The following is a 16,328-nucleotide window of genomic DNA, read 5'->3' as shown; positions in this document are numbered from 1 at the left end:
AGTATTTCATCTAGGCTCATCAAACTGGTATTTTTGCTTCACATTCTCCTATATTAAATACACGTCTTGCATTTTGAATTGGAAAAGCCTTGTAGCATCTTTCAATTCAACTTCCTCTCAATAATTTTGAGGTTTATTTCATTATTCTTTTCCGTGGCACTTCAATATATAGAGAACTTTTTCTTCTTCTTTTCCATAGAAGAGGAGCGTGAATATATTATGTATAGATTTGTGAGAAGTCGATTTTGAACTTGTCACGATCCAACCCATTGGACCGTGCAGGTACTTACTCTAACATCTAGATAGGAAAACTTTCAACTCCAAATTCAATCATAACATGTGGAAATGAACAAAGTATAACTAGCACCCTATTTATATATTGAAATATTCACAATTTGTGAAATTGTACATTGATCTCTCTCCTCAAAGAACTAGTCTAAACAAGTACAAAAGCTTCTAAGAATACAATTTTTTAAAGAAATAACACACAAATAAGAAAAGGAGTAGAAGTTGTCGGAGATCATAATCATCTTCACCTATAAAACACCATTGATTCATGCAACAAGTTTAAGTCAAGTGTAACAAGAGTAATATCAACACAAACAACACATACAGACATGCATCATTGATAGACGCGAATCCACCTTTTAATAAAAAGTAGACATTTAGAAGAAAACATGTAATATGAAAGTTACACCAATCCAAGTTTTTATCCACATGTTTTTATCATCCCAGGTATAATACTCATAACTAGGACACTTTGATCCAGCTTTCTACCTCATTTCGCTATCAACTCTAATAAGTAAACATTCGACTCTCTTGCCACTTTAAGGCTTTCTAAACCTACCTTTTATGTCACTCCTTAAAGCTTCCTAAGCCTACGTGTTATGTCACCTTCATATATAAGATTATAACCTAACCCTTCTATCATATAGATTCCCGAATACAAGACCACACTAACTCTATCATCGACTTCCGAAAAAGATTAAAAGAATGGGACTGAGACAGAGAAGATGTAGCGACCNAAAAAAAGGAATAGTTAAGGATGTGCATCCTGCCCATTTAAACATTTATTTGATGTCAAATTGATATTGCGCAGAATTTTAACTTATGGCGGACAAACCCTTCCAAAATAATCTAAGCAAATAACTTCCGAGATTTTCATGCATATATTATCCTCACACTTAAAAATGATATAAAAAGAATATTATCAACTTCCGAGTACCAAATTTAGCCGGTCATGCTTCACACAAACATCCAAACTAATAGTAAATTTAGTATATTACAAGACCTGGGTTTAAACACCCCCAAAAAGAACAAAACATATAGTCACACTTATATTACAACCCATAGTGACATGATCAAATTAGCCTTCAAAGCTCATGTAAATGTACAACACGTAGATCATGTACAAGTCCCAAGGTTTATACAAAATATAGATGTCTATATGCAAATGTGATCTTTCTTAAAGCTCTCAAAATCTCCATCTCCAATGGCCAGCTTCATGCCTCCTGTCGATCATTCCCTACGATAGAAACAACTATCGCTAAGCATATAACTTAGTGGTGTAAAAACTATAGGTTCTGAGCTCTCAGATTCACAAAGCTACCTTTCTCAAGTCATAGGCAGCTCAATTGAAACATAACAAATAAATAAAGTAAACAATATATAAAGAGTATCAAGTTTGATATTTAGAGATCCAAATGTCAAGAACACTCATAGCATCATTTTCCAAGAGATTCAACAACAAGGCTCGCTCAATATATACATCATGTCGTCACACTAAGCACAAACAGGTATCAAGAAGGGCTGACGCCCTGTATCAAGAAGGATCAAAGACCAATATTCAAGAGAACCAAGAACCATATTAAAAATGGCTTTCTAGTTTGTTCTTAAAGTGGACAACTTCCATTCTTAAGACGAACTAAAATCCAGAGTCAAGATGGCAAATGATCTGAATAAAGAGGTATGCCAATAGTGACAAAGTCACAGCCACGAGAAGAACAATGTCCCAACTAGAGTGCCAAGTGATCAAACAATCTGTACAAGTGGGCGAGTTACACAAACGTCTTTAATGTCATAAGGATACCACCACGACAATGCAAATTGACAAGGGGTAACCAAGGTACCAAGATAAACTTTCAGATATACCCGTAGGTAAAAAGAGTACAAGTACAAGTTTATACACAAACCTCAGTGCTTAGCTTAGAAACAATCCAACACAACTTCAAGAGTTCAAACCATAGACCAACCAACGTATCAAGGTCCTCAACTTGTTCACGAGTATATACAACCTTAAAATAAAATAACTTTTTAAATTCCTAGTAGCTCAATAATGTTGATGTAAAATAGGACTATCATCACAAGTAAGCTTCGCCTATACAAATACGACTATGCTCCCAAAACAGTGAATCTGGTCAATCTAGTACATCATGTCGCGACTTAGATTTGAAAAGGAAAAAGGCAAAATTGGACTTTATATCCTTCATGAAAGATGTAGGTACATCTCTTAAGGTTGCAAATAACTAAGAATCATCGCAAAATATATTTTGTACAAAAAGATATATTCAAAACACTAACAGTTGTTCATATAAGATTTCAAATTCTGAAATCTGGACAGAACTTGTCCTATGTTGCGTCTTATATTTCAAATCCATAACAACTAAATTAGAGTTTTACGTAAACATAAGAGTTGTAGGTATACAAATTAGCTTTTCAAATTATATTTCTTCACTGAACGAAGTTCTAGAGATCGAGATATGTATAAAATATCAAACACTACCCAGCTCAGAAACAAATTTTATCACTTACCAAAGAGAAGGGTGTGTCTCGAATTCCAGCCAAAAGGACCAAGTTTTTCTTTTGTGATTTTGAAGAACAAATGGTTAGATAATGTTCTAAGGTTCTTAAACTTCAGGGGAAACGAATTTCACTAAAGGAGGTGTCAAAATATAGTCTCAAGAGTGATGTTCATCACATGAACAACTGTCTCCAAAATGTGGCTGCCCAAAAAAAGGTTGGCTGCCCAAAATGCATACATATATTCCTATATGTATAACCCTCATTTCAAATTATACATAATTCTAATTAAAATATTACGTAAATACTCCAATACAATCCCTTAAATGACTTTCTCAATTTATGTTAAGCAAGTTTGCAAATATGACAAAATTTCAAGTTCTCAAAACGAGAATAAAACATATTGTAGTAATTAAGCAACGGTAAATCGACATGCGACTCTTGGTTAGTATTTCGGGGTGTTACAGAAGATCTTATTGCTAGGATAACCTTTGCATCCGAGAAGGCCCTATTTATACCCCTGCTCACTCATATTCTTGATGGATCAATAGAACAACTTTACACAGAAAAATGGAATTTCGAACGGCTATAGAAGCGAACAACTTGATCGCGAACTATAGTCTTTGTTTGTCCGACTAACTGATTCGAATCGATTGGGCTTCGTTCCGGGTGTTAACCAACCTACTACTCTTTCTCAAGTTCTCATGCCAATACCTTAACCCTTGACCAATTTGGTGGATCACCTGTGAGACTCTTAGTAAAACCACCTTGACTCAAATCTCATTAGATATGTTCTAAACACTGAACAATCATAATTAGTCACAATATTTAAATTGTGCACCAGACCCTTATCATCAGCTTGACCTAGTAACCATCACTTAGCAAAATAGATAACATACAATTATAATCACAAGAATAACAAAGTTCGGACATCAAGTCAATATCCTTAGTTGATATGTACAATAAACATGAACAACCTTAGCACACCAAGTCAAACCTGATTCATCACACTGGCTCGACATCCTAATTGGATCCAAACTCGACACCTGATATAGGATCTGACCTCGACTCTCGACCCAAAACCTAACTTTGACACCTGACTCAAAACCCAACTTATGAAATTGGAACCGACCCTTACATTGATAATTGATTTGGAACCCAAACTCGTCACCTAATTTAGGACCCAACCTCGACTCTCGAACTGAAATCTGACTTTGACACCCAACTCGAAACTCTATTCGGACACATGATTTGGGACTTGACCTAGACAACTAATTCGGGATTCAACCTCTAATCTTAACTTGAAAATTGACCCCGACTCAATTTATGATTCGAGAGTTAGCTCTCGAATCGAGATCAAAAGTCGAATATCAAATTGAAAATTAGGAGTCGGATCTTGAATTAGTATCGAGAATTGATACCCTAGACTTGAGTTATGATAAAAAAAAAAAAAAACTAAAGGGCGTGAGGTTGAAAAATGAGTTTTGGAAAATGTTTTCCTTACTTTTTAAAGGTAAGTCATTTTTCGTAAATTTGAGGAAAATAAGTTGATTTGAAAAAAACATTTTCTAAGATGTTTAGCCCAACCAAATATGAGAAAATTGGAAAACATATTCTAGAAGATATTTTCCAACATATCAAACACACTCATGAGATACTATATAGCTCTTGCCTTAAAGGTAAAACTTAGCTTAGGGGCTTTACAAAAATTAACTTATGTCATGGGAACAACAATTTACACTACTTCACTAAGTGTAACTTATAGGGTACTCTATAACTTTTGCTTTAAGGACAAAACATAGCTTAAGGGCATAAAAAATAACTTATGTCTCACAGACAATAATTATACTATTTCACTAAGTCTAACTATGGGGTACTCTATAACTTACGACTTACGATAAAAATTAGAACATATGTCTAATGGGCAACATACCTAGGTTTTAACTTTTGTCTATAAGACAACTTTTGGTCAATGAGCGTCTGCCTTATAAGTAAAAGTTATAATATTTGTCGTATGAATAAAAATTGTCAAATAACAACAACAACAACAACAACCCAGTGAAATCCCACTAGGTGGGGTCTGGGGAGGGTAAATAGTACGCAGACCTTGCCACTACCTCGTGGAGGTAGAGAGGCTGTTTCCAGGAGACCCTCAGCTCAAGAACAACAACTCAAAGTGACAGGAGAGATATATATAAAACAAAACAGCCAATACAAAAGATAGCGTATAATCAACAAATGAGACAATAACATCAAGAAAGATAAAGGGAGTGAAACGCAGTAAACAACATAAGGTAAGGACTACTCCAAACGCTAACAACCCAAACCCTCTCAAGGGAAGACACACGCAAGCCCTACTAACCTTCAACCTTAGTACGCGATCTCCACTCCTTCCTATCTAGAGTCATGTCCTCGGTAATGTGAAGCATAGCCAAGTCTTGTCTAATCACCTCTTCCCAATACTTCTTGGGCCTACCTCTACCCCTCCGCGTACCCTCTACCACCATTACCTCGCACCTCCTCACTGGGGCGTCTGCGCTCCGTCTCTTCACATGTCCAAACCATCTCAGTCTCGCTTCCCTCAGCTTGTCCACCACAGAGGCCACTCCCACCTTCTCCCGGATAACATCATTCCTAATCTTGTCGCTCCTAGTGTGTCCACACATCCATCTCAACATCCTCATCTCCGCAACATGCATTTTATGAACATGTGCGTTCTTAACTGGCCAACACTCCGCTCCATACAACAAGGCCGGTCTAACTACCACTCTGTAGAACTTACCTTTAAGTTTCGGTGAAATTTTCTTATCACACAATACTCCAGAGGCAAGCCTCCATTTCATCCAAGCAGCCCCAACGCGATGTGTGACATCGTCGTCGATGTCGCCACTCCCTTAGATTACAGCCCCAAGATACCTAAAACTTTCCTTCTTAGGAATGACTTGTGCGGCAAGTCTCACTTCCACATCTGTCTCATCCAACCCATCGCTAAATTTGCACCCCAAATATTCTGTTTTGGTCCTACTCAACCTAAACCCTTTGGACTCCAGTGTTTGTCTCCACACCTCCAACCGCGCATTAACTCTGTCCCACGTCTCATCAATCAGTACTATGTCATCCGCAAATAACATACACCACGGGACCGTCTCTTGAATGGACCGCGTCAACTCGTCCATCACCAAAGCAAATAGGAAAGGGCTTAGGACTGATCCCTGGTGCAACCCCATCTCAACTGGGAAATGTTCTGAGTCTCCTCCAACTGTTCTAACCCGAGTCTTGGCTCCAATTGTCAAATAGTGTCAAAAAAATCTAAACCACCTCTTATGAAAGTCATTTTATAAAACAATTCTTATCGGGAACAAAATAACAAAAAACAATCCATTTTAAAGTTATATCTGAACTTGACTCATCTAAAAGTATATAGATCAAAGTTTGGGTCATTTAAAATTCAGAAAAGGCCTAATATATTCCTAAACTATCTTAAATAGTATGCATATACCTTTCGTTGGATTTTGGAAATTGATAGTTGGGTGGATTATTTTAATTTCGGGTAAATAAATTAAAATAGGATAAATGCCTAGGATGATGCCACATGCCTCTTTGTTTGGCTAAATGGTATACACAACCAAAAAATTAACGACAAGGGTACTATACGTGTATAAAGTATAACAAAGAATATATTTGTACCTAAGGGTGTTAAAATGAGCCCAAATACAGGTAACCCGCTCAATTCGCCCATAATTTTACGTGTTGGGGCTCAAGATAATTTGAATTTGGTTTAATATAAAAAAAATTCAACTTTAACAGTTTGGGTTTCTAAAGAAAAATTTTCCACAAAACAAAATTTTCCACTCCAGTTAACAACTAGCGTACAAGACATGTATGCAAAAAAAAATTTCGGGGAGTGCCAAAGGGAAAGAAAAATATATGCAGAAATCAGTTCCCAGGAGGGACACGGCGAAAGAAAATACTACAGAAAAAACTTTTTGATTTTTTTTATATATAATTTTCTCTAAAGATGGACTAACTGTCTCGAAATTCGCTCACACTAATCTATTTTAAGCTCTCCAAACTTCTTCTTCTCTAAATGCAATATGTTGAATACGCCATCCAACTCCGGGAAAGCAGACAACAGTATCAGCTCAACAAGATCAACCACTAGTTTTAGACACACAGATGACCAGATGAAGTAATAAAGATCCTTTGCACATTGTTCATATTCCTTGTGACCAACTAGTCCGACAACAACAACATGGGCTTTTCATCATTAACTCATAAACAAGGTTTGCACGATGTTCAACTTCCTTCTGTTGCATCTCATCCAATTTTCGGATATCCTCCACCATTGGTGATGATGATAGAGTAGGAGGTCGATTTTTTTGAGAACCAAAGGATGAACTGGCAGATAGAGTAGGAGGTTGGTTTTGTGGAGAACCAACAGATTGATTAGCAGATGGTGTAGAATGTTATCGACTTGGATACTTTGTTATGAATATTCCATCAGGCCATAAAATCTGCTCAATACGTCTAATGTCTGCAGCAACTACTACACCCCTACGCATACGCTGGATTTTCCCAATCATTCAGTCATCAAATGTATCACCCATTCCCAATTGAAAAACCTGTTTCGCCACCCAAAATGCCTTTCTCCTGATCCATCCACCATCTTGGAGCTGAAAAATGACGTCAACCAGGTCTAGAACTGGTGCACTTACGCGAGGTACGTGAATTAGTTTCAACTGACTTTAGCATCTGTGGCTGGGATTGGAACTTTATTTATTTGTACATTGTCAGAGTCAATACCTGAATCCTCAAAAGTTCCTTTGGTAGGTCTTTTTAGAGGGGACAGTGTGACATATTTTTTGCCATATCTTGATTCATCCATAGGATCATGATGCATCAAGACTCGCTCCTTTCTTTCAGCGTAATGCTCTACCGTGAAGAATATGGTATCAGTTCTTGGCCAATCTTGGGCAGAGGTTCTTTATTTATTTTGGGCGAAATGGTCTGGTGAATCCTTGTACTTGTATTTGTTTGTATTCTAGACCCTTCTACTTACCCTTTTGTCATCTGGACTCCTGAACTCATCCAAACACAACACTTTAAACACAATTTTTGATGTGGCATCCTATGTTGAAAGACTCCATATGGAGCGTGTGATACACACAAAACAAGAGCGTGGGACACCTTAAAAAGGCAGTAAAAGTCAGATTTTTACCTTTAAAGACCATCTCTTCTTCTTTATTTTCACTCAACACCATTGTTGGACAAATTTGAGCTTTTTTTCTTGTCTTTTTCTCGATCTTGTCTCTTCAAATTTCTTTTATCTTATTTTTTCCTTCGAGTTACTCATCTCTTGTTTTGTGTGTGATTCTATTGTATTTTTGTTGGTTTCCATGATGACAACTCGATATAGTCAACCTAATCTTGACAAAAGTATTTAGCTAATGTCATGACTCAAATAAGACTAATATAAATTACGTGATGACAACTTTAACATTTCTCCAAAGCCTTGATTAAACCCTATTTTACCAACAAAAAAAAATGTTAGAAAAAGAAAACAAGAATGGTCGGTGCCTCCCTTCTTCATCTGTCAAAGACTTAATTTTTTTCATAATTTCAATATCTTCTTCTTCCTTAGTTTCTCTCTCTACACCTCTGTTTCCATAAAAATATTTAAATTTATTTGAATTTCTTCTTCTTTTTGTTCTTCATTTTTGTATATATATACTGTCTCTTTGTTTATCTACAAAAAAAAAGAATATAAAAAAATTATAAAAATAATTACAGTACAATCATTTTCCAGGCAAAGAGAGAAAAAGGGGAGGTCCAAAATATGCAATCTTGCAACCCCATTACTCCAATTATTCACTCCCTTTTTGGTGTACCCCTTTTTCATATTTGGACAGCTTTGTATAACCTTTTTTTCTTCTGTGTTTTGAATACCATTTTGATTTTTCTTTTGTGGAGGGAGAGTTTTGCTGCATAGATCTCTCTGTAAAGGAGGAATAAATGTGTTTTCTCAATCATTTTGAGGGTTTTTTTATCATTTGGGGTTTTTTTATTGTCCCTGGCCAGATCTTGTTTTTGTGAATTGTTGTGATGTGTTTATTGTGGTCTAATTGTTTTGTTGTTGTTTTTGAATAATCTGATGAGTAAAGATCTTTAGGTTTTTTTTTTTGGAAATAATGACTATTTTTTTAGTACGTACGTGGAAAATAATATTCATACGTGAATTAAATTTTTTTTTTTGCCAACGTGTACGTGTTTGTGCAACACGCATCATACCACATCAAAAATTGTGTTTAAAATATTGAGTTTGGATGGGTTTAGGGGTCCAGATGACAAAAGGGTAAGTAGAAGGGTCCAGAATACAAACAGATTCAAGTACAAGGGTCCACCAGACTATTTCGCCTTTACTTTGCTTGTTGTATCATCCAGGTTAACTGGTAATGTATCAATTATGGAAAGGGAATTCAAAAGGCTATATGTCTGTGAATCAACACCGAGGAAGTCCTAAACCTCAATCCATTCAAGTGTTAACCCATTTTAAGAGAGTCTTCAATTGAGCCAATTTAGAGCCTGTTTGGCATTGCGGCTAAAAATTGGTTATTTTCAGAAGCACTTTTTAAAAATACCTTTTTAGAAAAGTTCTTTTGAAAGTAAGCAATTTGTGTTTGACTAATTAATTTGAAAATTTCATTTTTTACAAGCAAATTGTGTTTGACTAATCTTTTTTAAGAAGTATTTTTGAGAGTCAAATTACGATAAATGACAAGTATAAATGTACTTTTAATATTAAGATTATTTTATAGAGAGAAACTAGTTTAAATATCTATTACAAAAATTAAATTAAATTTTCATTTTTATTAAATTAAAATATTCATATACAAATTTTCAATCAATATTATAGATTTTTTGGAGGGTTGAAATCTTTAATTATTTTTTTTTCTCTTTTTTTTCTAGTCTTGCAAAATATTGTTATTTCTAATTCTGAAAAATAATACGTAAAATAATAATACAAAAACCCAAAATAATTTAAAAATAAAAAATAAAATTATTAAAATTGATCCTTGAACGAATATTGTTCAAGCTAATGATAATTTTTCTGATATTTCTGATAAGGATATTCCTTCTGTATCCGAAATGGATTTTGATCCTAATAAGACTTAATGATGAATGTACACCAAATAGATTTTAGTCCAGGTTCACTGGCAAGAAAGTACATTCAGAAAGAGTTTTCGAGAACCGTTTTAAAACATGATTTTTTGACACTTATAGTGCTAGTGATTTGAATAATATTTCTCAAGAATTTTATGAAACTTGTGCTCTACATAATCAAATTATGTATTTTGTACCCTGGTTTATAACCACTTATTTACCTTTATAAATCAACGTTCTTGAACAATCTTATAAAGATGGATCTGGTAATATTATTAAGGTTGTCTATCCAACTCAGTCATCTTTTATTTTACCAAATAATACAAGCATCACTTTTACTGCCTTTCAAAAATTTGATGAAGAAGATGTTGCGGCAGTCAGCATCAATGAAATAAATCATGGTGATATATGTTCTTGTGAAAAATGATGAATTTTATAAATTGCAATCTCAATTTCAAGATCTAAATATAAATACTATTACTTCTGATAATGTTATATAACTTCTAAAAGAAGTCACTGATAATGATCTTCGAGAAAAAATTATTCATTTAGCTGCAAATAATAATGCTAGTTCAACTTCTTCAAAAAATTCAGAAAAACAAATGAATGATTTTGAATTTGAATATGTTGCACCTTATTTATTGTCTGAAATTAATAACAGACTTAATAAACAGACTACTCCTACAAGAGATTCTTCCTTTGATGATTTAAAAAATGAAATTGAAAATTTTAAAAATGAGATTAAATCTCTTAAATAAAATCAAATGATTTGTGATCATAGACTTACTCATATAGAAACTGTTAATAACAAAGGTAAAAATACTGTTGAAAAAAATACTCTTGCAAAACCTATTAATCTTGATCCTAGACAAGGTATGTTTTTAGGAATGACGCAAATAGTTACTACTCATAAATGGTTTATTAAATGCACCATCATGATTGATAATAGTTTTTCAATAACTGATATTGCTATGATTGATAGTGGAGCCGATGTTAGTTGTATTCAAGAAGGTCTTGTACCTACTACATACTTTGAAAAAACAACTCATATGGTTAAATCTGCTTCTGGACATGCTTTAGATATAAAGTATAAATTACCTAATACATGTATTTGCCAAAATAAAGTCTGCATTCCGCATTTCTTTTTCTTGGTTAAAAATCAGTTATACCCTCCAATCATACTTGGAACCCCTTTTATAAATGTTATTTATCCATTTACTAGCGTAAATGCTAAAGGATTTACTGCTACTTATGAAAATAGAAATATAAATTATACTTTTATCACTGACCCTATTTCTCGTGATATTAATGCTTTGATTAATAGGCATGCTAATTCTTTGCATCTAGAATTATTTAGCGTAAATATATTTGATACTTTGAAATCCACCAAAGTACAGGAAAAAATGAAATTAATTTATGAAGAAATTGTTGTTGATATTTGTGCCGATCATTCTAGTGCCTTTTGAAATCGAAAAAAGCATATTGTTACTCTCTCATATGAAGATGAATTCTCTGAGAATGATATTCCTACTAAATCTCGTCTTTGTCAGATGAACACCGAATTGGTAGAATTCTGCAAAAAAAAAAGAAATTGATAATTTATTACAAAAGGATTTAATAAAACCTTCAAAATCACCTTGGTCTTGTACTGCATTTTAGGTTAGTAATGCAGTTGAAAAGAAACGTGGTGTTCCTAGATTAGTTATAAATTATAAACCTTTAAATATATTCTTAAAATGGATAAAGATATCTTATCCCCAATAAAAGAGATTTGCTTTCAAGATTATATGATGCTAATATATTTTTCAAATTTGATTTAAAATCAGAATATTGACAAATTCAGATATTTAAAGAGCATACTTATAGAACTGCTTTTAATGTTCCATTTGGACAATATGAATGGAATGTCATGCCTTTTGGATTAAAAAATGCTTCTTCTGAATTTCAGAAAATAATGAATGATATTTTTAATCCTTATTTTGATTTTATAATTGTTTACATTGATGATATATGAGTATTCTCTAAAACATTTGAAACACACATCAAGCATCTTGATATCTTTAAGAAAATTGTTATACAAAATGGTTTAGTTATTTCCAAACCAAAAATGAGTTTGTTTCAAACAGAAGTTAGTTTTTTAGGACATAATATCTGTCAGGGTAAGATTACTCCGATTCAACGATCTATTGATTTTGCATCAAAATTTCCGGATGTTATTGTTGACACCCAATTTTGTCCCTTTACAATATAAATTGACCACCGAGCTTCTTAAATTCCAAATGATATGAAATAATAGTTTTTATAAAGTTCAAAATATTTTCAAGTTATTGTTAATTAATCTTATCATTTTCATAATTTTTAAATAATATATATGTTTTATATAATTTTGTATGTAATTAGAATATTTTATAGATATTCGAAAATCATCTCAAAATGATTTTATTTTAATTAAATATTTGGTTAATTAGTTTAGTTATATAATAGTTCATATTTTTAAATCATTTAGTTTACATTTAAGTTAATTATCTTATTTCGTTAAGATTAAGAAGCTCGTTAATTAATTAATATTAACTCGTCTTATCTAGATTTTAGCTGAATTTGCAAATTAATAAGATAATTTGGCTATCTTCTTTTTAACCTAAGTTGATCAAGTCCTAAATGAGTCATCTTTAACCAATATTTAGCAATACATAATCAATCCTCAAACCAATTTTCAGTCGCCCATTACATACGTTCCAGCCCACCAAATTTCCCATTCTTAATTCCCTCAGCTCATTAATGCCTCCAATTCCAGAAAATTGGGCCCAATTCCTTTTCTATTTTTTCAATTCAAACCAGCAGTCCAATTCATACACCAACCCGACCCAACTATTTTTCTTCAACAAAGAGACCCAGACTTTCAAACAGAAGCCAAGCAGTGTCTTCACGCTCATCCCCAAAATGACGTCTCAATAGCACCTCAGAAGCGTGCAAACAACAATTTCAACGTTCACAAAAGAAGAATTTACAGCGTCAGATAGACGAAAGCAACACGACGACATCACGCCTTGGGCGCGTACAGCAGAAGCAGTACGATTTACTTGTCTTTTTCCTCAACGTCTCTCTCCATTTGCACGAATTTCAGCTATAAAAAGCACACGTCTTCTGTCCTTGCTGTTGCGAGATGGAGACACGTCGCGCTCAAGGATGGTCGATCAATCCAGGCCCTCCACCTAGCCTTCAATTCGTTCAAGTTTTGATAATCGTTGGGAATATTCTGAATTTTGGATAGAATTTGGAATTTGAATTCCAAAATTCCTTGGTTCTTACCCGAAATTGCCCTCAACTTTCCCCCCAATTCCAAACCCTAATTTCCCTTCTATAAATTCCCCCTCTTCTTCATTTGTCAAGGGTTGGAAAAAGTGAGGAAGAAAATCGAGAAAGGGTATAAGAACTCAATCATAATTTACTTATAAAATAGCTTACCAAAGGTTTTAGGAATCGATTTCAATAGTTGACATAATGATATGTTGCATCTGTGATTCTTTAGCTATTTCATTGTCTACTAGTAGCATGGTTTTTTTATTTTTGCTTTCTCATGCCTAGATTCAATGCTTCTCTGTGTATATCTTGAGGTTATTTCGCTATCTCTCATCTCAAGTTCACTTGTTTGAATGTCGTTGAATACTCGTGGTATGTTTCTCATGGTCTCTTAGCATCTAGAGTTTCTTTCATCTTGCTACTATAAGTTTGTTTTTTGTTCAAAATGCCATGACCATTCTACTGTATGTTGCGTCTTATAATGAGTCAATTTTTGTCTAACTTCATGGACTGTTTTTGTGTTCTTTTTCATGTATGTTTAAGGTATATTTTTCTCTTACTTGTTCATCTTGTCTTAAGTCTTCACTCAGTTCTCTTCTTACTTGAGTTACTCGTTTAGGCTGGAATTTCTTTTTTCGAAAAAATAAGTAAACTAGTCGGTTGTAGGGTCTAACAAAAGCATGAGAGTTTCTTCCCATTTCAACATATTTTGAAGCTATGGTGTTGCTCTCTCTCTATTCCTCTTTGTGATCGTGTGGGCTTTAGATTTTTGTTTTATTTATCTCTGTTTTTGTATGATTATTATATTTACGTGTGTTTACAGATTATAGTTGGTGTTGTCTATTTCTTTTGGTATGCTATTGATGTTATATTATCCTATTAACGAATGTCTACTGTTGTTTTGTTTTCTTTTAATCTAGCCATTTATATTTTCTTTTAGCTTATGTTATTTGTGTTTATTTTATTGTTTTGATCTAGTTGGATTCTCCACGTCCTTAAAAGCTAGGTTCAAATTTTAGGTGATTCGTTTAACTCAATTTTTTCGGTTGATTTGATTATTATTCTTGTTTGTTGTTTTTCGTTTGGTGAAGTAGGTTCTGAATGATTTTATTATCAATATTGCTGCTCCATTTTATTAGTATATGATTAGCTTTGATATATTGATTCCATGCTATTTTTTTTATTTTGAAAACATGTGCAAAGTTGGTTGTGTTCTCTTACTTTTTTTCCTATGAATAGATTTCACAGAATTAATAATTTCTTAACTATCTTAGATTCATTCTTCCCTTGCTAACTAGTTTTATTTTCCCTTGTTTATTGCAAGCAACTGTGGAGGATTCCATTGGGGCCTAAATCCTTTTCTTGAATCACCGATTGGGCCACCTAGGCCCAAAGTTATTTCGAGTTAAAGTCACCGAAGAACTTTTTTGTGTTTTTTTTTTGGTAATAATTGGGCCAAAGGCCCATTTATTTTGATTATTAGTTTGATAGTCTAGGACAGGTGCAAATGGCCTAAAACGCCCAAAATAAAATTAGGCCCAAGTACTGGCACAGGCAGACAGAAAACCAGACTTGTCCCCAAAAATACACACTATCTCTCTTTATTTTATCTGTTTCGTATTTGTTTAACTGTTTATTTGCTACTCAATTTTAAGGTTGTCCTAATTCGATTTCCCCAAAAGATAGTCATTCCGAGATTTTGCTAAAGACAAAATAATTTTACTTATTTTATCACTTGAATTATTTTGAAATATTTTACTTAAGTAATCCTTTATATTATTTTCCTTCCCCTTAAAATAATTTTAAGTTTTAAGTTATGAATTTCCCAAACTTGTTTAAGCATGCCTCTTTAAAATAATTAGCCAAATAGTTAATTATCGGATAACAACGTGTTAGCGGATATTTCGGGTGCTTTCAAACCCTTTCCGAAATGCTAATATGAACCCGAAACCTCTTTTTAATATTTTCATTAGATTTCTGTTTTAATCTTTTGGAAAAAATAGTTTTCATAATTTTACTTTAAACATTAAGTGGCGAGTCTTAAACCAATCTTTTTTTTAAATAAAACAGAATGACGACTCTACTGGAGAGTTAATTAAGTTCTAACCATAACATCTGACTATTTGACTAATTGTTGAATTGTTTATTTGTCCTTAATGTGTTTAAATTGCTATAATTGTTATTGCATTCATGATATTTTTTGTTGTATGCATAGTATATTAAAAAACGGTTTTACGAAACCGCAACCAGACTTTTTATACTCAACCCTTTTTCGAAATGATCAACAATTTATTGGTTCGTCATGCGTCCAATGGTTGTCGTGAGTTCCAGCCTAAGTTGTCCGGTTGTGTTTTCGCTCTTTCAAAAGCCACTCTTAGTCAACTAGCATAGAGCGGAACCAAGTCCTAAATTTAGCGCATTTTGAACTAAGTTGACCCAACACCCAAGGCGTGTTGGGCCCATTAGAAGTACACCTTGTGTCTATTTGGTCCATTAGTCAATAAAAGACAATCATACTTGTGTGTTTAAATTTGAAGGATATATATACATCATTTGGTAAAACATTGTCTTTTGGGATTGAGAGTTTATTAGTTTGTTCGAGTCGAAAAAGGATCAGATTACCATTTCAAACAAAAATGTGGACATCCAAAGATGACAAAAAATCAAGAACGAAAGACTTTCCATGGAAGCATAGTTTAGGATTGTACCCCTGCGCGGAACTGATTATTTGTTTCCCATATTCTCATTATGTATCCCCATTCATTTATTCATAAAATTTGTATAATCTGGGTTTCGGGGGCAATGGAATGTTTCAAATGACGTATACATCCTTCAAATCGTTAGGCCTATCCTTGCCACAAATTGGTCACATATCTGTTTAAAATGTGCAATATTTGTCTATGTGTGAATATGTTGTTTTATTTGGAGATATTCTAGTTCACTCCTCTACAAATGATTTATAGAACCCCTAAGCACAAATATCAAGTCATTATCGGAAGTGTGTCCAAATACTCTTCGAGTCTTTAGTTTCCCAAGAAAATTCGAACTTTAATTTTCAAATGTTACTT

This window comes from Solanum stenotomum, chromosome 11 (assembly GCF_019186545.1).
Source record: "Solanum stenotomum isolate F172 chromosome 11, ASM1918654v1, whole genome shotgun sequence".
Taxonomy (NCBI): domain Eukaryota; kingdom Viridiplantae; phylum Streptophyta; class Magnoliopsida; order Solanales; family Solanaceae; genus Solanum; species Solanum stenotomum.
The sequence above is the reverse complement of the archived record's forward strand: the minus strand, read 5'-3'. Positions refer to the sequence as shown.